Genomic DNA, 13,114 nt, shown 5'->3' on the forward strand with positions numbered 1-13,114 from the left:
CAGCCAGGTGGTGGGGTGGTTATAACACCTTAATCAGAGTGGAGTATTCAGCCAGGTGGTGTTTATAACACCTTAATCAGAGTGGAGTATTCAGCCAGGTGGTGGGGTGGTTATAACACCTTAATCAGAGTGGAGTATTCAGCCAGGTGGTGGTTATAACACCTTAATCAGAGTGGAGTATTCAGCCAGGTGGTGGGGTGGTTATAACACCTTAATCAGAGTGGAGTATTCAGCCAGGTGGTGGGGTGGTTATAACACCTTAATCAGAGTGGAGTATTCAGCCAGGTGGTGGTTATAACACCTTAATCAGAGTGGAGTATTCAGCCAGGTGGTGGGGTGGTATAACACCTTAATCAGAGTGGCGTATTCAGCCAGGTGGTGGTTATAACACCTTAATCAGAGTGGCGTATTCAGCCAGGCGGTGGGGTGGTTATAACACCTTAATCAGAGTGGAGTATTCAGCCAGTTGGTGGTTATAACACCTTAATCAGAGTGGAGTATTCAGCCAGGTGGTGGGGTGGTTATAACACCTTAATCAGAGTGGAGTATTCAGCCAGGTGGTGGTTATAACACCTTAATCAGAGTGGCGTATTCAGCCAGGTGGTGGGGTGGTATAACACCTTAATCAGAGTGGCGTATTCAGCCAGGTGGTGGGGTGGTATAACACCTTAATCAGAGTGGCGTATTGGTCCTCTGTAGCTCAGCTGGTAGAGCACGGCGCTTGTAACGCCAAGGTAGTGGGTTCGATCCCCGGGACCACCCATACACAAAAAAAATTATGCACGCATGACTGTAAGTCGCTTTGGATAAAAGCGTCTGCTAAATGGCATATTATTATTATATTATTATTCAGCCAGGTGGTGGTTATAACACCTTAATCAGAGTGGAGTATTCAGCCAGGTGGTGGTTATAACACCTTAATCAGAGTGGAGTATTCAGCCAGGTGGTGGTTATAACACCTTAATCAGAGTGGAGTATTCAGCCAGGTGGTGGTTATAACCACCAAGACCTCAGAAAAAAAATTGTAGACCTCCATAAGTCTGGTTCATCCTTGGGAGCAATTTCCAAACGCCTGAAGGTACCATCTGTATAAACAATAGTATGCAAGTATAAACACCATGGGACCACACAGCCATCATACCGCTCAGGGAGGAGACGCGTTCTGTCTCCAAGAGATGAACGTACTTCGGTGCGAAAAGTGCAAATCAATCCCAGAACAACAGCAAAGGACCTTGTGAAGATGCTGGAGGAAACAGGTACAAAAGTATCTATATCCACAGTAAAAACGAGTCCTATATCGACATAACCTGAAAGGCCGCTCAGCAAGGAAGAAGCCACTGTTCCAAAACCGCCATAAAAAAGCCAGACTACGGTTTGCAACTGCACATGGGGACAAAGATGGTACTTTTTGGAGAAATGACCATTGTTATGTTTTCTCCACATACAGCTTATAGCTCCACCATACCACTATGATACGTATCAGTGGGGATTAAGAAGAAGTGGCGTAAAGTACTTCAGTAAAAAATACTTTAAAGTACTACTTAAGTAGTTTTTTTGGGGGGTATCAGTACTTTACTTTACTATTTATATATTTTTTAAACTTTTACTTCACTACATTCCTTAAGGAAATAATGTACTTTTTATTCCATACATTTTGCCTAACACCCAGAAATTATTAATAATAAAGTACTCGTTACATTTTGAGTGCTTAGCTGGACAGGAGAATGGTCAAATGGATGCACATATCAAGAGAACATCCCTGGTCATCCCTACTGCCTCTGATCTGTCGCGGTTAGCAAATGTACCTCAACATGCCCCTTGCTTGTGCTAGAAGGCAGAGTGCTCGCTGCTGGTTGATGAATCTGACAATGAATGTACACACATGCTTGGTTTGTAAATGATGTCTGAGTGTTGGAGCGTGCCCCCTGGCTATCCGTAAATTTAAAAAAACAAGAAAATGGTGACGTCTGGATTTCATAATATAAGGAACATTTAAATAAATTTTTTGTTGTGGTGCCATATTCTTTCCATTTTTTAATAATGGATTTAATGGTGCTCTGTGGGATGTTCAAAGTTTCAGATATTTTTTTATAACCCAACCCTGATCTGTACTTCTCCACAACTTTGTCCCTGACCTGTTTGGAGAGCTCCTTGGTCTTCATGGTGCAGCTTGCTTGGTGGTGCCCCTTGCTTAGTGGTGTTGCAGACTCTGGGGCCTTTCAGAACAGGTGTATATATACTGAGATCATGTGACACTTAGATTGCACACAGGTGGACTTTATTTAACTAATTATGTTACTTCTGAAGGTAATTGGTTGCACTAGATCTTATTTAGGGGCTTCATAGCAAAGGGGGTGAATACATATGCACGCACCACTTTTCCGTTATTTATTATTTAGAAAAAATTTTAACAAGTTATTTTTTTCATTTCACTTCACCAATTTGGACTATTTTGTGTACGTCCATTACATGAAATCCAAATAAAAATACATTTGAATTACAGGTTGTAATGCAACAAAATAGGAAAAACGCCAAAGGGGATGAATAATTTTGCAAGACACTGTATATAGACCAAGCAACAGGGCTAAGTAGGCTACCCATTGGACTGAACCACAACGTCAGGATTGTAGTTTACATTTAAGTCATTTAGCAGACGCTCTTATCCAGAGCGACTTACAGTTAGTGAGTGCATACATTATTTTTTACATACAGGCCCCCCGTGGGAATCGAACCCACAACCCTGGCGTTGCAAACGCCATGCTCTACCAACTGAGCTACATCCCCTGCCGGCCATTCCCTCCCCCTACCCTGGACGACGCTGGGCCAATTGATGCGCCGTCCCCATGGGGGTCTCCCGGTCGCGGCCCGGCTACGACAGAGCCTGGATGCCGAATGGATGGTTCTCAAAATCTATGAAGTGTCAAAATGTACAGTGTGGGCCTTGATAAGATCTTTGAGTTAGGCTGCAGATCCTGGACAAACTCTCTGAACGGTTCTTTTGTTCCACAACAGCGGAACGTTTGGAGCCCCCCCTGGACCACATACTTCACCACAGCTTTGTCGATGGATTTTTTTGAGACACTTGTCTTCAGTAATGAGCTCCGCTTGATGGTGGAGGGAGTCTTTAGGGGCATGTTTTCTCTTCAGTGTGTTTGCCATCAGTTCTCCATACTTCTTAAGATGGTGCTCGTGCTTCTACATCGGCATTGCTTTGCTGTTTGGGGGTCTTAGTTCTGGGTTTCTGCATAAGCACTTTGTGACATCTGCTTTATAAATACGTTTGATTGATTTCTCTGAAAGAAGAAGGAAAAGAGAAAGACTGTTACTTAGCAACATAACTACCATCACTGTCACGCCCTGGCTCTGGGGACTATTATGGGTGTTCGTTTCTATGTTTAGTGTTCTATGTTTCATGTTCTAGTTCATGTGTTTCTATGTTTGGCCGGGGTGGTTCCCAATCAGAGGCAGCTGTGGCTTGTTGTCTCTGACTGGGAACCCATACTTAGGCAGCCTGTTTTGCACTTGTCATTGTGTGGGATCTTGTTCCGGAGAGGTTTGTGTTTTGTTAACCGTAGGGCGTCACGTTATCGTTTGTTGTTTTGTCATTGTTGTTAAAGTACTCATTAAAAGATGTACGCATATCACGCTGCGCCTTGGTCTGCCTCTTATGACGATCGTGCCAAATACTAAAGCTAAAAACAACATTAGTTAAGTGAGAGTTTGTGACCACCATTTAATATTACAATGAGGAAAAAACTATGTTAATTGATCTAGCTAGTAGGTTATGTCAATAATTGAAGTCTACAGTAATTAGCTAGGTAAGTACAACTTTATCAACTAACACAAGGAATAAAATGGCTAATTTACACCCGAAAGCTAAAAATTAGTTAGCTAGTTAGCTTGACCAGGTGTTTAGAGAAAAGGTATTTGGCTAGACTAACGTTAGCTGACTAAAATGTGCCCAGATTCGGGAAACTACTAGTTAGCTAGCTTGTTAACAAGTTAGCTCGTGTCAGTTTAGTTAGATTGAGTTAGCTAACAAAGCTTCCGAAACTGGGCACATTTTAGCCAGCTAAAGTAGGTAGCTACTAGCTAGTGAACTATTTAGGTATATAGGATTAGCTAGCATCAACTAACACTGCTTGTTGCATTAGCAAATGGAAGGCCCAGTCTCTGTTAGATTAGAGGGTAGGAAGGCCCAGTCTCTGTTAGATTAGCGGGTAGGAAGGCCCAGTCTCTGTTAGATTAGCGGGTAGAAGGCCCAGTCTCTGTTAGATTAGCGGGTAGGAAGGCCCAGTCTCTGATAGATTAGTGGGTAGGAAGGCCCAATCTCTGTTAGATTAGCGGGTAGGAAGGCCCAGTCTCTGTTAGATTAGAGGGTAGGAAGGCCCAATCTCTGTTAGATTAGAGGGTAGGAAGGCCCAGTCTCTGTTAGATTAGTGGGTAGGAAGGCCCAGTCTCTGTTAGATTAGTGGGTAGGAAGGCCCAGTCTCTGTTAGATTAGAGGGTAGGAAGGCCCAGTCTCTGTTAGATTAGAGGGTAGGAAGGCCCAGTCTCTGTTAGATTAGTGGGTAGGAAGGCCCAGTCTCTGTTAGATTAGTGGGTAGGAAGGTCCAGTCTCTGTTAGATTAGAGGGTAGGAAGGCCCAGTCTCTGTTAGATTAGTGGGTAGGAAGGCCCAGTCTCTGTTAGATTAGCGGGTAGGAAGGCCAAGTCTCTGTTAGATTAGTGGGTAGGAAGGTCCAGTCTCTGTTAGATTAGTGGGTAGGAAGGCCCAGTCTCTGATAGATTAGTGGGTAGGAAGGCCCAGTCTCTGTTAGATTAGCGGGTAGGAAAGCCCAGTCTCTGTTAGATTAGTGGGTAGGAAGGCCCAGTCTCTGATAGATTAGAGGGTAGGAAGGCCCAGTCTCTGTTAGATTAGTGGGTAGGAAGGCCCAGTCTCTGATAGATTAGTGGGTAGGAAGGCCCAGTCTCTGTTAGATTAGTGGGTAGGAAGGCCCAGTCTCTGATAGATTAGAGGGTAGGAAGGCCCAGTCTCTGTTAGATTAGAGGGTAGGAAGGCCCAGTCTCTGTTAGATTAGTGGGTAGGAAGGCCCAGTCTCTGTTAGATTAGTGGGTAGGAAGGCCCAGTCTCTGATAGATTAGTGGGTAGGAAGGCCCAGTCTCTGATAGATTAGTGGGTAGGAAGGCCCAGTCTCTGATAGATTAGTGGGTAGGAAGGCCCAGTCTCTGATAGATTAGAGGGTAGGAAGGCCCAGTCTCTGTTGGATTAGTGGTAGGAAGGCCCAGTCTCTGATAGATTAGTGGGTAGGAAGGCCCAGTCTCTGTTAGATTAGTGGGTAGGAAGGCCCAGTCTCTGATAGATTAGAGGGTAGGAAGGCCCAGTCTCTGTTAGATTAGAGGGTAGGAAGGCCCAGTCTCTGTTAGATTAGTGGGTAGGAAGGCCCAGTCTCTGTTAGATTAGTGGGTAGGAAGGCCCAGTCTCTGTTAGATTAGTGGGTAGGAAGGCCCAGTCTCTGTTAGATTAGTGGGTAGGAAGGCCCAGTCTCTGTTAGATTAGAGGGTAGGAAGGCCCAGTCTCTGATAGATTAGAGGGTAGGAAGGCCCAGTCTCTGATAGATTAGTGGGTAGGAAGGCCCAGTCTCTGATAGATTAGTGGGTAGGAAGGCCCAGCCTCTGTTAGATTAGTGGGTAGGAAGGCCCAGTCTCTGTTAGATTAGTGGGTAGGAAGGTCCAGTCTCTGTTAGATTAGAGGGTAGGAAGGCCCAGTCTCTGTTAGATTAGTGGGTAGGAAGGCCCAGTCTCTGTTAGATTAGCGGGTAGGAAGGCCCAGTCTCTGTTAGATTAGTGGGTAGGAAGGTCCAGTCTCTGTTAGATTAGTGGGTAGGAAGGCCCGGTCTCTGATAGATTAGTGGTAGGAAGGCCCAGTCTCTGTTAGATTAGCGGGTAGGAAAGCCCAGTCTCTGTTAGATTAGTGGGTAGGAAGGCCCAGTCTCTGATAGATTAGAGGGTAGGAAGGCCCAGTCTCTGTTAGATTAGAGGGTAGGATGGCCCAGTCTCTGTTAGATTAGTGGGTAGGAAGGCCCAGTCTCTGTTAGATTAGAGGGTAGGAAGGCCCAGTCTCTGTTAGATTAGAGGGTAGGATGGCCCAGTCTCTGTTAGATTAGTGGGTAGGAAGGCCCAGTCTCTGTTAGATTAGTGGGTAGGAAGGCCCAGTCTCTGTTAGATTAGAGGGTAGGAAGGTCCAGTCTCTGTTAGATTAGTGGGTAGGAAGCCCCAGTCTCTGATAGATTAGTGGGTAGGAAGGCCCAGTCTCTGTTAGATTAGCGGGTAGGAAAGCCCAGTCTCTGTTAGATTAGTGGGTAGGAAGGCCCAGTCTCTGATAGATTAGTGGGTAGGAAGGCCCAGTCTCTGATAGATTAGCGGGTAGGAAGGCCCAGTCTCTGTTAGATTAGTGGGTAGGAAGGCCCAGTCTCTGATAGATTAGTGGGTAGGAAGGCCCAGTCTCTGTTAGATTAGCGGGTAGGAAGGCCCAGTCTCTGATAGATTAGTGGGTAGGAAGGCCCAGTCTCTGATAGATTAGTGGGTAGGAAGGCCCAGTCTCTGTTAGATTAGTGGGTAGGAAGGCCCAGTCTCTGATAGATTAGTGGGTAGGAAGGCCCAGTCTCTGATAGATTAGTGGGTAGGAAGGCCCAGTCTCTGATAGATTAGCGGGTAGGAAGGCCCAGTCTCTGTTAGATTAGTGGGTCGGAAGGCCCAGTCTCTGATAGATTAGTGGGTAGGAAGGCCCAGTCTCTGATAGATTAGTGGGTAGGAAGGCCCAGTCTCTGTTAGATTAGTGGGTAGGAAGGCCCAGTCTCTGATAGATTAGAGGGTAGGAAGGCCCAGTCTCTGATAGATTAGAGGGTAGGAAGGCCCAGTCTCTGATAGATTAGTGGGTAGGAAGGCCCAGTCTCTGTTAGATTAGTGGGTAGGAAGGCCCAGTCTCTGATAGATTAGTGGGTAGGAAGGCCCAGTCTCTGTTAGATTAGTGGTAGGAAGGCCCAGTCTCTGTTAGATTAGTGGGTAGGGAAGGCCCAGTCTCTGTTAGATTAGTGGGTAGGAAGGCCCAGTCTCTGATAGATTAGTGGGTAGGAAGGCCCAGTCTCTGTTAGATTAGTGGGTAGGAAGGCCCAGTCTCTGATAGATTAGTGGGTAGGAAGGCCCAGTCTCTGATAGATTAGTGGGTAGGAAGGCCCAGTCTCTGTTAGATTAGTGGGTAGGAAGGCCCAGTCTCTGATAGATTAGTGGGTAGGAAGGCCCAGTCTCTGATAGATTAGTGGGTAGGAAGGCCCAGTCTCTGATAGATTAGTGGGTAGGAAGGCCCAGTCTCTGATAGATTAGTGGGTAGGAAGGCCCAGTCTCTGTTAGATTAGTGGGTAGGAAGGTCCAGTCTCTGTTAGATTAGAGGGTAGGAAGGCCCAGTCTCTGTTAGATTAGAGGGTAGGAAGGCCCAGTCTCTGATAGATTAGTGGGTAGGAAGGCCCAGTCTCTGATAGATTAGAGGGTAGGAAGGCCCAGTCTCTGTTAGATTAGTGGGTAGGAAGGCCCAGTCTCTGATAGATTAGTGGGTAGGAAGGCCCAGTCTCTGTTAGATTAGTGGGTAGGAAGCCCCAGTCTCTGTTAGATTAGTGGGTAGGAAGGCCCAGTCTCTGTTAGATTAGTGGGTAGGAAGCCCCAGTCTCTGTTAGATTAGAGGGTAGGAAGGCCCAGTCTCTGTTAGATTAGTGGGTAGGAAGGTCCAGTCTCTGTTAGATTAGTGGGTAGGAAGGCCCAGTCTCTGTTAGATTAGTGGGTAGGAAGGCCCAGTCTCTGTTAGATTAGTGGATAGGAAGGCCCAGTCTCTGTTAGATTAGTGGGTAGGAAGGCCCAGTCTCTGTTAGATTAGTGGGTAGGAAGGCCCAGTCTCTGATAGATTAGTGGGTAGGAAGGCCCAGTCTCTGTTAGATTAGTGGGTAGGAAGGCCCAGTCTCTGTTAGATTAGAGGGTAGGAAGCCCCAGTCTCTGTTAGATTAGTGGGTAGGAAGGCCCAGTCTCTGATTGATTAGCGGGTATGAAGCCCCAGTCTCTGATAGATTAGTGGGTATGAAGCCCCAGTCTCTGATAGATTTCACTCTCAGTGTCTGTACACAACACAGAGGTGACACCCACCCACACACACACAACACACACACACCCCCCACCCACACACACACACACACACACCCCACTCGTACATACACAACACACACCCCCCACTCGTACACACGCGCACAGCTTGTACCATAATGAGAGAGACAACATTAGCAGGAGGGTGACGCAACAAACAGAGACAGGCCTAGTTGGTCTAGAGGTCCCTGAATTCCCTCCAACGTAATCCCCCATGGTTAATAACACAAATCACATTTTATTTGTCACATGCGCCGAATACAACAGGTGTAGACCTTACATTGAAATGCTTACTTACAAGCCCTTAACCAACAATGCAGTTTTAATAAAGAATACACACAAAAAAACACAAAAAAATACAATATAAAATAATACGAATTAAAAGTAACAAATAATTAAAGAGCAGCAGTAAAAATAACAGTAGGGAGGCTATATACAGGCGGATGTGTTGTTACCTACCCTTACCACCTGGGGGCGGCCCGTCAGGAAGTCCAGGATCCATTTGCAGAGGGAGGTGTTTAGTCCCAGGGTCCTTAGCTTAGTGATGAGCTTTGAGGGCACTATGGTGTTGAACGCAGAGCTGTAGTCAATGAATAGCATTCTCAGGTGTTCCTTTCGTCCAGGTGTGAAAGGGCAGTGTGGAGCGCAATAGAGATTGCATCATCTGTGGATCTGTTGGGGCGGTATGCAAATTGGAGTGGGTCTAGGGTTTCTGGGATAATGGTGTTGATGTGAGCCATGACCAGCCTTTCAAAGCACTTCATGGCTACAGACGTGAGTGCTATGGGTCGGTAGTCATTTAGGCAGGTTATCTTAGTGTTCTTGGGCACGGGGACTATGATGGTCTGCTTGAAACATGTTGATATTACACACTCAGACAGGGAGAGGTTGAAAATATCAGTAAAGACACTTGCCAGTTGGTCAGCACATGCTCGTACACATCCTGGTAATCCGTCTGGCCCTGCGGCCTTGTGAATGTTGACCTGTTTAAAGGTCTTACTCACATCGGCTACGGAGAGTGTGATCACACAGCCGTCCGGAACAGCTGATGCTCTGATGCATGTTTCAGTGTTGCTTGCCTCGAAGAGAGCATAGAAGTAATTTAGCTCGTCTGGTAGGCTTGTGTCACTGGGCAGCTCGCGGCTGTGCTTTCCTTTGTAGTCTGTAATAGTTTTCAAGCCCTGCCACATCCGACGAGCGTCAGAGACAGTGTAGTATGATTCAATCTTAGTCCTGTATTGACTCTTTGCCTGTTTGATGGTTCGTCGGAGGGCATAGCGGGATTTCTTAAAAGCTTCTGGGTTAGAGTCCCGCTCCTTGAAAGCGGCAGCTCTACCCTTTAGCTCAGTGCGGATGTTTCCTGTAATCCATGGCTTCTGGTTGGGGTATGTACATTACAGTCACTGTGGGGTCGACATCATCGATGCACTTATTGTGTGGTCCTCTGTAGCTCAATTGGTAAAGCATGGCGCTTGTAATGCCAGGGTAGTGGGTTCGGGACCACCCATATGTAAAAATGTATGCACACATGACTGTAAGTCACTTTGGATAAAAGCGTCTGTTAAATGGCATATTATTATTATTATTATTGATGAAGCCGGTTACTGAGGTGATGTACTCCTCAATGCTATCTGAAGAATCCCGAACATATTCCAGTCTGTGCTAGCAAAACAGTCCTGTAGCTTAGCATCTGCTTCATCTGACCACTTTTTCATTGACCGAGTCACTGGTGTTTCCTGCTTTAGTTTCTGCTTGTAAGCAGGAGTCAGGAGGATAGAATTATAGCCAGATTCTCCAAATGGAGGGCGAGGGAGAGCTTTGTATGCGTCTCTGTGTGTGGAGTAAAGGTGGTCTAGTTTTTTTTTCCCTCTGGTTGCACATTTAACATGCTGGTAGTCCCATGTAGCTCAGTTGGTAGAGCATGGCGCTTGCAACGCCAGGGTTGTGGGTTTGATTCCCATGGGGGGCCAGTATGAAAATGTATGCACTCACTAACTGTAAGTCGCTCTGGATAAGAGCGTCTGCTAAATGACTAAAATGTATATGTCTGGTAGAAATGAGGTAAAACAGATTTAAGTTTCCCTGCATTAAAGTCCCCGGCCACTAGGAGCGCCGCCTCTGGATGAGCGTTTTCCTGTTTGGTTATGGCCGTATACGGTTAATTGAGTGCGGTCTTAGTGCCAGCATCGGTTTGTGGTGGTAAATAGACAGCTACGAAGAACATAGATGAAAACTCTCTTGGTAGATAGTGTGGTCTACAGCTTATCATGAGATACTCTACCTCAGGCGAGCAAAACCTCGAGACTTCCTTAGATGTCCTTCCTTAGATATTTAACCTCATAATGTAGAGATAGTGTTGTGTAGGGTAGGCTAAATAGTGTTCAGCCCTGTCCCTCTCTGTCTCCTGTTCTATCTGTTCAATACTGCTTCGGATCCGCCATGTGTAATGGACTCGACGGTTCTGTCTGGTAAAAAACAGAGACAGCAGTGACCTCTGGTGACCGACCCAGGAGCATGCTCTCTGTCTGGATTCTCCTGCGCTGAGGGCTAAGGCTTTTTGTCACCTGTAGACTTTTTCCCCAAAAAAAATAAAAATATGAAAAGGTCTTGAAAAAGCTTTCGGACCGAAACGTTGACTACATTAAAGGTGTAGAGATAGTCGTGTGTGCGGGAGTAATTTTTTATTCTACAATGCGTATTTTTTGCATTAACCCCCATTAGCGCCACAAATCGGATAAGCTTGGTAGCTAGCTTTCTAAAGACCGGTTGTAACACACCCGACCAAACACATGGCAAAATAGTTTTTTTTAAATGTAATAACTATTCAGAATCAGAATCTAGAAACATCTCTGCAAGCGAATTCAAATCGATGTAGACGTGATGACGTCTCCCCTAAGAACAGCACGTCGGCTGGGTGAAGTTTTCGTCGGGAATCCTGGTCTGTCATTGGCCGAGCCGTCTGTCCATCAGACTCAGTAGGCCGGGCCTGGAGGAACAGGTTGAGACGTTACAAGCTGCAAAATCAACGAACGGGATACACAGCGGTTACACTACGAACACAAACTGGTGGGTACATCAGTGTTCAGTGTTGTGTTTCTGCGGTTTAAACGCTGTATTTTGTTGTGTTTACCGAGACTGAGCGGCAAAACAAATATTTCCGCCCGCTCATCAGCAGACGGCGCGATGAGTGCATCCGGGAGTCAGGAGAGGAAAGCAAAGCGAGTCTTTTTTTTCTTCTATAAATACTGTTTATAATGGGTCTGTTTACAGGCGACACTGGGTTACTATGTGGATGATCAGAATTCCTTCATTGCTTTTAAACTGAACCGCATTTTATGTACTGTTTTCTTATGTATGATGTTATAATGTTTTAGACTGTGTTATGTTATGATGTGTTATTTTTTTTAAACATTTTAAAATTAACCTTTATTTAACCAGGTAAGCCAGTTGAGAACAAGTTCTCATTTACAACTGCGACCTGGCCAAGATAAAGCAAAGCAGTGCGATAAAAACAACAACACAGAGTTACATATGGGGGTAAAACAAAACATATAAAGTCAAAAAATACAACAGAAAATATATATACAGTGTGTGCAAATGTAGCAAGTTATGGAGGTAAGGCAATAAATAGGCCATAGTGCAAAATAATTACAATTTAGTATTAACACTGGAGTGATAGATGTGCAGAAGATGATGTGCAAATAGAGATACTGGGGTGCAAATGAGCAAAATAAATAACAATATGGGGATGAGGTAGTTGGGTGGGCTAATTTCAGATGGGCTGTGTACAGGTGCAGTGATCGGTAAGGTGCTCTGACAACTGACGGTTAAATTTAGTGAGGGAGATCATAACATAAGTGATTAACACCCCTCCACCCGTGTCTCTAATGTAACAGTGTGTCAGCTGATTAACACCCTCCTGAAGTCTAGGTCACTGGTAGTAACACTGTTACGGATGGATGGATGGAGGATGGATGGATCGATCGATTGCTGGATTGATTGATTAACTGTGTGTGTGTGGGTCCCTTTTTCCTCCGTAGGAAGGGCTGAGTCCAGCGTGGGTGCCCAGGGATAGGCTGTCTGATGCTGGGGAACAGGGTGGCCGGTCCCCCCCGGTTATGAACCACACCAAGGGAGGCCTGGTCATCTTCAGCGCCAACTCACACCCCTCCTCCAGGGAGCTCAGCGAGAGAATCAGAGAGTCAGTACACACACTCTGTCTTTTCATTGGTCAGCTCTCCCTGTGCTTCTCTTTTCATTCGCTGTCCCTTCCTCTGCTCTTTTTTTCATTGGCTATGTCTCCGTTGTGCAGGCGTCTGGGGGTGGAGCTTGGGATGGTGCAGGTGTACCAGGAAGACAACAGAGGTGAGGATCTGACCCCTGATGATCCCTGACTTCTGACCTGTGTGAATAGCTCTGATAGAAACACTGCAGCTAACCCCTAGCCCCTAACCCCTAGCCCCCTAACCCCAGCCCCCAACCCCAGCCCTAGCCCCCTAGCCCCCTAACCCCAACCCCAGCCCCTAACCCCAGCCCCTAAACCCAAGTACCCTAACTCCTAACCCTAGCCCCTAACCCCTAGCCCCAAACCCAAGTACCCTAACCCCAACCCCCTAACCCTCAGCCCCAAACCCCTAGCCCCCTAACCCCAGCCCTAACCCCAGCCCCCTAACCCCTAGCCCCCAACCCCCTAGCCCCCAACCCCCAGCCCCCAACCCCAGCCCCCAACCCCAGCCCCAAACCCCAGCCCCCTAGCCCCTAACCCCTAGCCCCTAACCCCCAGCCCCCTAACCCCTAACCACCAGCCCCCAACCCCTAGCCCCCTAAACCCAAGTACCCTAACCCCCAGCCCCCAACCCCAGCCCCTAAACCCAAGTACCCTAACCCCCTAGCCCCCTAACCCCTAGCCCCAACCCCAGCCCCTAACC

General features: G+C 46.6%; 1 long non-coding RNA gene across 1 annotated transcript; it reads left to right on the plus strand.

Moving 5' to 3' along the window:
- Window positions 1-11,117: 11,117 nt before the first annotated feature.
- LOC123489231 lies at window positions 11,118-12,552 on the plus strand. The gene is made up of 3 exons (XR_006660499.1): window positions 11,118-11,252; window positions 12,227-12,387; window positions 12,499-12,552. It is a non-coding gene; the product is annotated as an uncharacterized LOC123489231 (long non-coding RNA).
- The last annotated feature ends 562 nt before the right edge of the window (window positions 12,553-13,114 follow it).

The sequence above is a fragment of the Coregonus clupeaformis genome, unplaced genomic scaffold (assembly GCF_020615455.1).
Source record: "Coregonus clupeaformis isolate EN_2021a unplaced genomic scaffold, ASM2061545v1 scaf2894, whole genome shotgun sequence".
NCBI lineage: Eukaryota > Metazoa > Chordata > Actinopteri > Salmoniformes > Salmonidae > Coregonus > Coregonus clupeaformis.